The sequence below is a fragment of the Microtus oregoni genome, unplaced genomic scaffold (assembly GCF_018167655.1).
Source record: "Microtus oregoni isolate MIOR12 unplaced genomic scaffold, Mior012 000079F_ref0000094, whole genome shotgun sequence".
NCBI lineage: Eukaryota > Metazoa > Chordata > Mammalia > Rodentia > Cricetidae > Microtus > Microtus oregoni.
In genome coordinates, this window is record NW_024544537.1 from 921,301 (window position 1) to 933,507 (window position 12,207).

The following is a 12,207-nucleotide window of genomic DNA, read 5'->3' on the forward strand; positions in this document are numbered from 1 at the left end:
ACAGACCCCGTGCCATGTAACCTACTCTAGTGTAACGCTCACTTTGGTTTTAGGCAGCTGGTAGGGCTGATAACATCAAAGCAATGATAACTTTGGAATTCTGCCTTCAGAACTTCCTACCTAACTAGCCCACAGTCTGTTTTTTCCTGGGAAATTCAGGAAAGGAACTGTGCCAACTTTATCTTCCATGTCTCTTGGAGATATGAATTTTTAAATGCAGAAAACAGAATCCCCTGAATAATTTAAGCACAAAATGTGTATCAAAATGTCAGCTGTGTGATATTAAAGCAGAGGCAGTCATGTTTTGGTTAAAGGTTTAAGAAGTAATGGAGGCGAGGAAAAAAGGGAGGGGAAAGAGTGGAGCTAAGGCAATCAAAACTGCTAATGTATGAATAAGATTTATGGAAACCCCCATCTATTGCTGCATAAAATAGCTCTGTTGTTTTCCAAAGGCATTTGAGTGGCGGTACCCTGAATGGGTAGAGAATGCTTTTTATAAAAGACATGGGTTATTAGCCAATGTAGTAATATGGGCGGCGGGGCTGTGTCCCCAGCACCCCGGCTGCCCACATGGCTAGCTTATGCTCCGAAATAACAACACACAAACTGTATTCATTTAAACACTGCTTGGCCCTTTCGCTCTAGCTCTTACAGGCTAATTCTCACATCCCGATCAACCCATCTCTAATAATCTGTGAGCACCGGTTTTACCAGAAAAGATTCAGCATGTCTAACCTGGCGGCTTGCTTCATTGCGTGCGTCTGCCCAGGAGAGCAGGAGCATGGCGTCTCTCTGAGGCGTCTGCTCCCGAGAGGAGAGCTGTTGAGTCTGAGCTCACTTCCTCTTCCTCCCAGCGTTCTGTTCTGTTTACTCCTCCCACCTATCTTCTAACCAATGAGGGCCAAGCAGTTTCTTTTTATTTAACCAATGACCTTCCTCCATCAAGCCAAAAACCTCAGTGCTAGTCATGGGATTGCTTTCAATGAATTGTTGATCAGGAAGGTCACACTGGACCCTTCAACCAACACAGGATAATGCTTTTGGTTGTTCCCCATAGCTAGATGGTTAGACCTTATTATTGAAGACACCGCATGCTTTTGTTGCAGGGCATAGAGACATTAATCGGAAACTGACTGCGAAAATTTCTTCCCTGTTGGCTAGTTTTCATAATGCCTGAAGGTACTATGCAGTCAAGCCTCTGGTGTAGAAAAGACCCAGAGCTAGAACCTGCTTGCTGAAATGCCTGCAAGTTGGATGCTAATGTATAGAAATCTAGAAACACAGGAACCTACATAGGTAGTTTTTACATTTCCAACTTAGACTTTAGAGGAGAGAAAGCTAGAAAGCGTTTGTTTACAGTGGGTACAAAGTGGCCTTATCTGCAGTACAGTTGCATGCCCTTATCTGTGTTTTACTTTGCATGGTTTCAGCTACCCATAGGCAAATGAAATCTGAAAATATCAAATGAAAATTCCATTGATAAGCCGTTCACCAATTTTAAGTGACTTTTTAGTATGTGATCATTGTTCTGCTTTATTATTCACTGCTGTTAATCTCTTATTATACTCCACTTATAAAATGACTTATAGATGGCTCAGTGGCTACCTGCTGAATAAGCCCAGCAAGTTGAGTTTGAGCCCGGGACTCACATATAAGGAAAGAGAGAATTACTCCACAAAGTTGTCCCCTGACCTGTACAAGCATATTGTGACACATGCTCTCATATATACAGGCCACACACAAATATAATAAGAATAATTCATAAAAGTAAACTGTATCTTGGATGCATAGGGGAAAAGAGACATAAATAAGACCCATACTATCTGTGGTTTCGGGCATCCCCTGGTAATCTTACAATGTTCCCTGCAGATAGAGAAAGCTTCTGCTGTTTGTCTTGCTTTCAGTTGTGAATGCAGTTGTGTTGGCATTTGGTTTCTTGGGAATCATGATCAGAGGTCTCAATACTCAGTAATGCTGAGAGACGTTATAGGCCATTCATTTTGCTTATGCGGATCAAAAGAATCGAAAGAAATGACTCTAATCTAGAGCGTGCAGTAGTAGTTTTCTAACCATGCTGACGTTGTGATGCTAAGAAAAGCAATGCAGTTCTGACTCCCCGAGCTCCCTGATTAGTCAAGAGGTAACAATAATGCCTTCCTGCTGAGGTTCTTTGGGGATGCTGTGGGAGTAGTTCCCTGAAGCTACAGTGTTTTACTTCATCTCTTCCTGTATTCTATAAATAATTCTATCCTGTTTAAAATAGTTAAACCACAGGGTTTTTATACAAATGGACACTAACATAACCAGTTAAGACAAATATGGTATGTATTCACTTATAAGCGGATATGAGCTGTTAAGTAAATGGTAACCAAGCTACAGTTCACAGAACCAGAGAAGTTAGTTAAAGAGGAGAGGTCTAGAGGGATACATGGATCTCCCTGGAAGGGGAAATAGAATAGATTTTGTGGATGGACTAAGGGCAGGTGGTGATAGGAACAAGAGGGATCGGGTTGGGGAGGGAGGGGTAGGGAGTGGAATGACGGGAATGAAAGTGGATAGGAGGAGATGTAGAAACTAGTGCAGTGGAAACCTCCTGGATCCGATGAGGGTGACCCGAGTGAGGATTCCTAATAACGGAGGATATAAACCCTGAACAGCCCTGCTGTGGGATAAAGCTCTTGTACACTGTAGAGATTTGTCACTCATATTGGTTTAATAAAACACTGATCGGCCAATAGCCAGGCAGGAAGGATAGGTGGGGTGACCAGATTAGGAGAATTCTGGGAAGAGGAAAGGCATAGTCTAGTCATCACCCAGATGCAGGGGAAGCAAGATGAAAATGCTGCACTGAGAAAAGGTACCAAGCCACATGGCTAAGCATAGATAATAATTATGAGTTAATTTAAATAGTGAGAGCTAGTAAATATTAAGCCTGCGCTAAGAGGCCAAGCAGTTTACAATTAATATAAGCCTCTTGTGTTGCTTTGAGACTGAATGGCTGTGGGGACTGGGTGGGACAGAAACTTCTGCTTACATGGGCCATCTTTTATAACCAGGTTAAGCCCCCAATAATGATATTGGGACACCAACACCAACACAGCCATAAAACCTATGACTTTTCTGCCTGCAAGATGTGCTGGGGCAATGGTGGCTCAGGGCTTGTGGGAGTGACCAACCAAAGATCAGTCTAACTTCACATCCACTTCATAAGAGGGAACCCATGCCTGACACTGCCTAGTTGGCCAGGATCTGGAGCTGGATGCTTCAGAGACCTAGGGTAGAACCAAACACAACTAACAAGAAAGAAGTTAATGTAATGATGCCTAATAATATTCTGCTATACTCATAGATTGGTGTCTGTCCCAATTGTCACCAGAAAGGCTTCATCCAGTAACTGATGGAAGTAGATGCAGAGACCCACAGCGAAACATTAGGTGGACTTTGGGGGAACCTATGGAGGAAGAGAAGGAAGGGTTGCAGGAGCTAGAGGGATTGAAGACACCAGGAGAACGTGATCCACAGAATCAGCTAAGCAGGGACTGAAGCAGCAACTGAGCCTGCATGGAAATTCACTAGGCCCTCTCCCTACATGCTGTGGTTGTTTAGCTTGGATTGTTTTTTCATACTCTTAACTGTGGGAGTAGGGGTATCTTTGACTCATTTGCCTGCTTGTGTGACCCTTTTCCTTCTACTGGTCGCTTCATCCAGCCTTGATATGAGTATTTGTGCCTAGCCTTATTGTGACTTCTTATGCAGTGCTTGGTTGATATCCCTGGGAGGCTTGTTCTTTTCTATAGGGAAACAGAGGAGTAGTGGATGTGGGGGAAAGAGGAAGTGTGGGGGGAGGGACTGGAAGGAGGGGAGGGAGAGGAAGGTGTGGTCAGGATGTATTACATGAGGAGAATAAATATTTAAAAAGTTGAATTTACATAAGTTCAACTTGCAAAAAAAAGAATAAATGAATGAAAAGAGAAAAATGGGGTTTGCCAGGGTCCCAGGAAAAGAGGGAAAAGGGTGGATTTAATAAAAGATTCCAAAGTTTGAGTTAGTATGGTAGTTTGAACATAGGTGGCCCCATAATCTCACAGGAAGTGGCACTACTAGGAGGTGTGGCTTGTTGGAGTGGTTATGACCTTGTTTGAGGAAGTGAGTCACTGTGGGGGCGGGCTTTGAGGTTTCCTATTCCGAGGATACCACCTAGTGTCTCTGTTGACTCCCTATTCCCTGCAAGAAGTAAGACTCTCAGCTACTGCTTCAGCAATACATCTGCCTGCATGCCACCATCCTCTCCACATGATGATAATAGCTGGACCTCTGAAACTGTAAGCAAGACCCCCCAATTAAATGTTTTCCTTATAAAAGCTGTCATGGCTGTGGTGTCTCTTCACAGCAATAGAAATCTTAACCAAGACAGTTAGTTGGGAGGAATAAGCTTTGGTGATTGATCTATCATACATAAAGATGATTTTCATAAACAATAATGCAGTCGGGCAGTGGTGGTGCACGCTTTTAATCCCAGCACTCGGGAGGCAGAGGCAAGCGGATCTCTGTGAGTTTGAGGTTACTCTGGTCTACAGAGCTAGTTCCAGGACAGACAAGGCTGTTACACAGAGAAATCTGTCTCGACACCGCCCCCCCCCAAAAAAAAAGAAGAAAAAGAAACAATAATGCACTTTTAACTTCAACATTGTTATAAGAGCCAGGCATGGCAATGTATGCCTATAATCCCAGCCCTTGGGAGAAAGAAAAGAAAGATGAATATAGCCCAAGCAATATAAGACCTTATTTAAAAAAAAAAATCACTACAAGAAAGCTGAAGCAGGCTGGGCGGTGGCTTTTAATCCCAGCACCCAGGAGGCAGAGGCAGGCAGATCTCTGGGAGTTTGAGGCCAGCCTGGTCTACAAGAGCTAGTTCCAGGACAGGCTCCAAAGCTACAGAGAAACCTTGTCTCAAAAAAAAAAAAAAAGAAAAGAAAAGAAAGCTGAAGCTGGTGGTAAATCACCTACAATCCCCATCCTGAGGAGGCTGAGACAGGAGGATAATGAGTTTGAGGTCATCCGGGATTGATTTTTTTTATCCTTGGTAATTTGTCTCAAATTTTTATTTATTTGCTTGTTTATTGGTGTGTGTGTGTGTGTGTGTGTGTGTGTGTGTGTGTGTGTGCGCGCGTGCGCGCGCACGCGCGCATGTACATGTGTATGGTGATCAGAGGACAACTTGGGGTAGTCAGTTTTCCTCTTTCACCACTTGAGCCCTGGGGGAATTGAACTCAGGTTTTCAAAATTGGTGGAATGAACTCAGTCTTTTTTCCAGCCATCTTTGTTTATTTTTAATCATTTTATTCTTGCTATAACAGTCCTACTTCCTCATCTCAAACACTACAGTACGGTTATATCAAATCAACTAAAGATAATGTATTTACATATTATATTAATAGTAACTACATCAATAGTGAACCATATGAAAGTATCTTAAGAATATCTACATATTTACAAGTAAACAATGTGTGCTTTTATACATTTATAAGCAAAATGTATTTTAAAGTATCTGTTATATGTATATTTATAATTATTCCCTTAGAATGCTTACTTCATATAATTTTCTAAACCTTTTCTACTAATGAATTTTTTATCCACAATTAGGATCCGTTTCTAGTATTTATTCATGGCATAATTCTCCCCCCCCCCCAAAAAAAGTGATTTTGACTAAGATTGAATCATTTATTGCGTAGTTTGATTAATAAAGAATGATGGTATCTTATTATCTCAATGAACACTTTTATATGCCAGGATACTTGAAATTTTGTAACATTTATTTAAGTATAATTATATCTGCATATGTAGCCTTCAAAGGTGGAAAGGTATAGTGGTATATTGTTTGTTTTTTATTTATTTATTTATTAAAGATTTCTGTCTCTTCCCCGCCACCGCCTCCCATTTCCATCCCCCTCCCCCAATCAAGTCCCCCTCCCTCATTAGCCCAAAGATCAATCAGGGTCAATCAATTGGTTGTTCGAGACAGGGTTTCTCTGTAGCTTTGGTTCCTGTCCTGGAACTAGCTCTTGTAGACCAGGCTGGCCTTGAACTCCCGGAGATCCGCCTGCCTCTGCCTCCCGAGTGCTGGGAATATTGTTTGTATTTTATTAGATTAATCTTGCCTGAAGACCAGATGTAAAGCTAAAGCCACTAGAGGTCAGGTAATGTTGGCACACACTCCTGATGTACACCCACCTTTAATCCCAGGATTTGGGAGACCGAGGCAGGTGGTTTTCTGTAAATTCAAGGACACCGTGGGCTACCCAAGGTCAACGCAAAAACAAATCCAGGTGGTGGTGGCCTACACCTTTAATCTCAGTATTAGGGAGTCACATGCCTCTGTTCCCAGCACTACAGGGAATATAAAATGAGAAGAGAGAGTATGTGGTCACCCAGCCTTGGTAGATGTAAGACTTCTCTAATGGTTTGGCTAATTTGCTTTTCTGGATTTGGGGTTGAACCCCAATTTCTGTCTCTGGGTTTTTGTTATTCGTACTACATAAAGGTTTTGGGTGTAATTAAAAACTCACCTGAGTTTAATTATATGGCTAGTGAATAAAACTATGAAAGTATTTTTTTCTTAAACACAGAGACAAAGTGCTGCTATTGTTAAATTTTATTAAATTATTTGCGCTCCAAAAGCAAATTTAATGTAATTGATCCTTTCCTAATTTTTTAGTTATTTATGTGTATGTTATGTGATGTGTATGTATGTGGCGATGCTGTGCTATGACGTGTGTATGAAGGGCAGAGGATAACGTTCAGGGTATAGTTGTATCCCTCCACAGGGATACAGAGAAGTAGATTTCTCTTGTTTCTGCTGTGCTGAGTAGTTGAGGGTAGCTGGTCTGGCAGCTTCTGTTAGGTTACTCCTCTCTCTGCCTCCACTGTACAATAAGAAAGCTGAGATTCCAGAAGTGGGCCGCAATATCCATTTAGATTTCTTCGTGTCCTGGGCATCCAACTCAGTACTTGAGACTTGCATGGCAAGTGCTTTTTACCCAAAGAACCATCTCACTGGCCTCATAATTGGTTCTTTTGAATAGTTCAAATACCTAAGTTATCATCAGTTTGAATATTTCAAACACACTGTGTAGTAGAGAAAAAAAATGAACAGAGGCATTGGTTAGAAAACGTATGTCTACAAAGGAACTCAAGTTCCAGTTTTAATTTCAATCAAGATACTGAACTTGAATAGCTTGAATCCCTTATCCAAAATCAGTCTCTGAAAGACAACGTCAAGAAATGATTAAGTGGATCACAGCTGTATGGCATTTAGCTCATCTAAGTCACGTGGCCGGGGCCATTCCCCAAGCACTTAAGCTTTATCAGGTAAGTGTGGTTTTTCCTGCTCTCTTTGCTCCACTTGCGCTGTTCCTGATCCATTTGCTCATTGCACGGTATCTCAACAAACCTCCTTTCGAAAGTCTGAAGCCAGGCCTGGGGGCACAGTTCTGGAATGTCAGACACACTCAAGAGACTAAGGTAAGAACACATGTCCAATGCCAGATTGGGCAATGTAGGGAGATCTTGTATCCAAATAAATGGAAGAAGAGGGCTGGGCTGTAGCTTGGTGTAGAAGTACTAGCACATACCAGGCCCTGGGTTCAATCCCCAATACCCATCACTGAAAGTAAAACCTCTTAATCATTTTAGGATGCATTAACTCTCCCCACAGCAACAGACCCAAGTAAGCACATACTGGATGACAGGATTATTTCATGAGCTCTCTAAGGATGTGAGAATACAATTATTATTATTTTTACGTTTCAAGCCATTTATTTGTGAAGGAGTTTAGTAAGTATAAATTTTTTGCATGACTTCCCATTTTTTATTTATTATTTCATTACTTTAAAAAATACCAATCCAAATTCCCACTCCTCCCGTCCTCCCACACCCTACCACCCCTCCCCCTCCAATCCTAAGAGAGGACAAGGCACCCTGCCCTGTGGCAAGACCAAGGCCCTTCCCCCTACATCCAGGCTTAGAAAGGTGTACATCCAAAGAGAATAGGATCCCAAAAAGCCAGTACATGCAGTAGAGACAAATCCCAATGCCTCTGTCAGTGGCTCCACAGTTGGCCCCAACTATCAACCACATTCAGAGGGACTAGTTTGTTCCCATGCTCGCTCATTCCCAGTCTAGTTGGAGTTGGTGAGCTCCCATTAGCTCACGCAAACTGTCTCAGTGGGTGGACCCCTCATGGTCTTGACCTTCTTGCTCATATGTGAGAATACAATTATAGAACAAGTAAGATTTCTGCCATCTACTAACCTAACAATCACCAATCTCTTCTTTCTCTGGCTCCAAATTACATCTTTAATTTTCCCTCACATCATCATTATTTTGGTATTTAATCCCTTAGATTTTTATGTTTTTAAATTTTCTTACAAAGTAATTATATAGTATATAATGATTATGTGTTTGGCTTTCATTCAACAACATATGGGCAAGGAAAATCCATATTGTTATGCATGGCAGTAGTTTATGTATTTTGGCTGCTATATAATATTCTATCCAATACACATGATTTATTGATAAAAAAAAAAGACATGAATAAAGTTGTGAGAAAACATGGCCTGACCTGGGTAGTCTCAGAAATAAAATCAGAGCAGTTCACAAATAGTGCCTAGGTTCTGAGGAGACGAATCTCTAGCAGTCATTTACAAAGGGCATCCTGTAGTCAGCCTCAAAAGATGCTTGTGAGGCAGGGTTTATTAAAATTCCCTCATTGGAGAGACTGGTAACCTTCAAGAGATTCTTCTGAGATCCGTCCAAGACAGGATTCTGTAAGATGTAACAATTAATTGACTTGGGCTCGACTCTTCAGTGCTGCAGCTGTGTATGAGTCAGACTCTTAGGGGTGGATTTCTGCTGTTCTAATTTCCTTTGAGTTCCCCATACTTCTGAAAGTCATTCCAATAAGCCCCCTGGTTCATAAAGATGGGCTTAATTAGAATTCTTTCTTTGATCTATCAGTGCCTTCCCCGTCTGGGGTGAATGGATTTTTCTTAGTGTCTCCTTGGGGAAAGTCATGGATCCAAAATATTCATTTATTTATGTATAAAGTATTATGAGCTTTTCAACGAGCACAAATGGGACTGAAGAATGGGGTGACAGCATGGGACATCTTTCCTATTTGTGCCCTTCCCCAGTGAGGTGCTGGGGAATAGTCCAGAGCCTCACATACTCTCACCTTGCCACTGAGCTACGTCCCAGTACCTAATATATGAATTCCTCTCATGTGATATGCATGAGCTTTTTTTATTTCTTAGCATTATATCTAATGCAATTGAGAGGTAATTTTTGAATCTTAGAAATTAACATGTTGCCAAATAAATCCCGAGAGTGAATAAAGGAAGAGCTTCCAGCATCTTTCACCCATTTCTTCAGAACTCCACCTTCCCGCGGGTTATCTGTGGAGCCTGACTGCTCCAGCAATACTGTCGCTCCTGTACCCATGCAGCTTTGTCAAGATGCAATAGTGCAATTAGAGTTTGGCCAGATATTGTTGACTCATTTGTGGATTTGTCTGTGAAATCTGTTCATGACAATAAACTCATTCACTCCAAAGAAGGAGGGAGAGGAAAGGGAAGTGAAAAGAGAGATGAGGGAACAAAAGGTTATATTGGCAGAGTGGAGAAGATATGGAAAGAACAGGAAAGAGAAGCAGAATGAATTGAAAATGCAAAAGGGGCACATATGAAGAAAAAAACAGATGAAAGAGGGTTGTAGAATAAATGTGAAGAAATGTTCTTATTTCCACCGAGGCCTCTTTTCCTTCGCTCTCATCATTAGCCTATAGCTAAATATATCTTCTCATTTGTCCTAGCCAATTAATGCCACTAGTTCAGAAGTTGAAGATTTCTGTCACTCAGTTACTTATTCCTTGGACAGGACAGGAAAGTGTGACTGTTATTTCCACAACTTCAGCTTCACTACATATTTAGGAGTAATTAATGATACCTATTCTTGCTTCCCTCTGTCCTTCCCAGCTTCTTTTCTTTCGAAAAGCTGAATTTCTTAATCTGAACTGTTGTTTTTCCATGGTGGCAGAAAATCTCACCAAAGTCATTCTAGACTTCTCCAATCTTCCCCGGGCTTTGTTAGAGTTATAGAAACTCACGTAATTCCAAGGAATAATAGCAGAAAGGTAGGCTATGTGTGGATGTCCTTCAGCTCATAGACTTTGGGTTCTCAGTTGACACCAATTATCCTGTCACTGCCAAAAGATTTACTGTCCTGTGTGTAAGATCTTTAAGTATCTTCTGCTTCTAGATTGCAAGTCTGAGAACTGAGTACATGTCACGGCCACCCTCGTCCCGCAAGGAATGCCTCGACCACCGGAGCTCTTCTCACTGCAGTTTATTCCAGGATCTTTTTAACAATTGTATCTCCCTTCCCCTCTCTCTCCTCTCTCTCCTCTCTCTCTTTTTCTCTCTCCTCTCTCTTCTCTCTCTTTTCCTCTCTTTCTCCTTCCTCTTTTTCTTCTCCTCTCTCCCCGGGCAAACCTCTCCCAGCCCTTAAGTAGGCATGGGCTGCCAATCCCGGATTGCCAGGTGGGCACTGCCCATAGGTTCACACATATGCAGGCAGCTGATAATCACTGCGTGATCATAGCATAGGTCAGACTTTAGCCATAGGAGTGGATTATACATCTCCATCAGTTGTGATTCCATGCAGCTCGCTACAAGTACATAACTTGTAGACTGACCAGGTTACCAGGTCTTCAGCCTTTTCAGGAGCTTCCTATGCATGCATTGTCCAGCTGCCTAGCCTTTACAGTGTAAACCAATTTGCTGAAAGTCCCTTAACTATGTAACAGTCTATAGACTCTGTTTCCCTAGAGAAACCTAACACACTCACTAAGGCTCTGTTGAACTAAAGTCCATGCTGAAGGAACTCCAACTTCTTCCACACTGCCCAGTATGCTTGTTTGGGAAGGTACTTGTTATAATCCTATAATAATAGGGCTGCGGCAAAGAGTAAGAAAATAAAATATGTGATAGGTGAAAGCAGCAGATGTTGAATCCTAATAAACTGAAAAAAACAAAAACTGGGAATCAGCCTATTGATGTGTTATTATGTGTCTTACGACACTTCTTGTGCCTTTCTTTTCTCATGCTACTGGAGATTGAATTTGGGACCGTGTACATAATAGGCAAGAAAGTGCTCTACCTTTGAACTACACCCCTAGTCCTCTCTACTTTTTATTTTCCATCCTATAGATATCTATAAAGCTATTTTCAGTGATAGCTAGCTACTTGTCATCCGTCCCTTAGCAAATACTCCTTTTCTTGGAATACCTCTCTCATCCATCTGCCTAGACTGTGCCTTGTTCTTTAAGTTATCTAAACTACCACCTATCCTTGGAAGCTCTGCTTTTTGACACCAGGCTCCTCCACAGTCTGACACCCATTAGCATGCCTCCTTTCCAATACTCCTCACACTTGAGTTGACATTATTTCTCATTTTATTCTGTTCATGCAACTTTGCCAAGTTCTTAATTAAGAATTGGCTTTGCTACCTGTTCCCAAGTTATCTTCTGGGTCTCTTCAATAATATGGTAAGTTTGCAGGGAAGAAGGATTGCTCCTCTGTGTTGTACACATGCATCGTATCTTTGCCTTAAGCTGAATACACATGTCCAATTAAAAAATACAGACACCAAAACACAGCATCTAATGGATAAATGGATACTCAGTGAAAAATAACAAACCAGTGGGTTTCCTAACATTATTTCTCAATAAGCAAAAGAAAATAGCCATGGTGATATTTTATTATACATTGTTTTAATGTAGCATTTGCCTGCTGATAAGCCCATTTATTCAATTAGTTTACTTCCTGGGGAGGAAACATCAATATCATATTTTCTAGCCATAGTTATCTGATTTTCATATTCATTGTCTAAGATTTTGATCAGCAGATGCAGTATCCGAGATTATCCAAATATAGGCATCCACTCCTCAAAAATTACTTATATACTATGTCCAAGGAGGATTTGGAATGTAGGGAAACATGAATAGACTAAAGCTTATGTTCTGGAGAAAAGACGTTATAAACAAAATACAGAAGGGAAAGAATGAACCTAATTGCTATCAGATTAATTAGTTGGCTCCTCTAGAAGTAGAACACTTTAAAGAGATGTGCAGGAAAGAACAGCCAGGGCTGC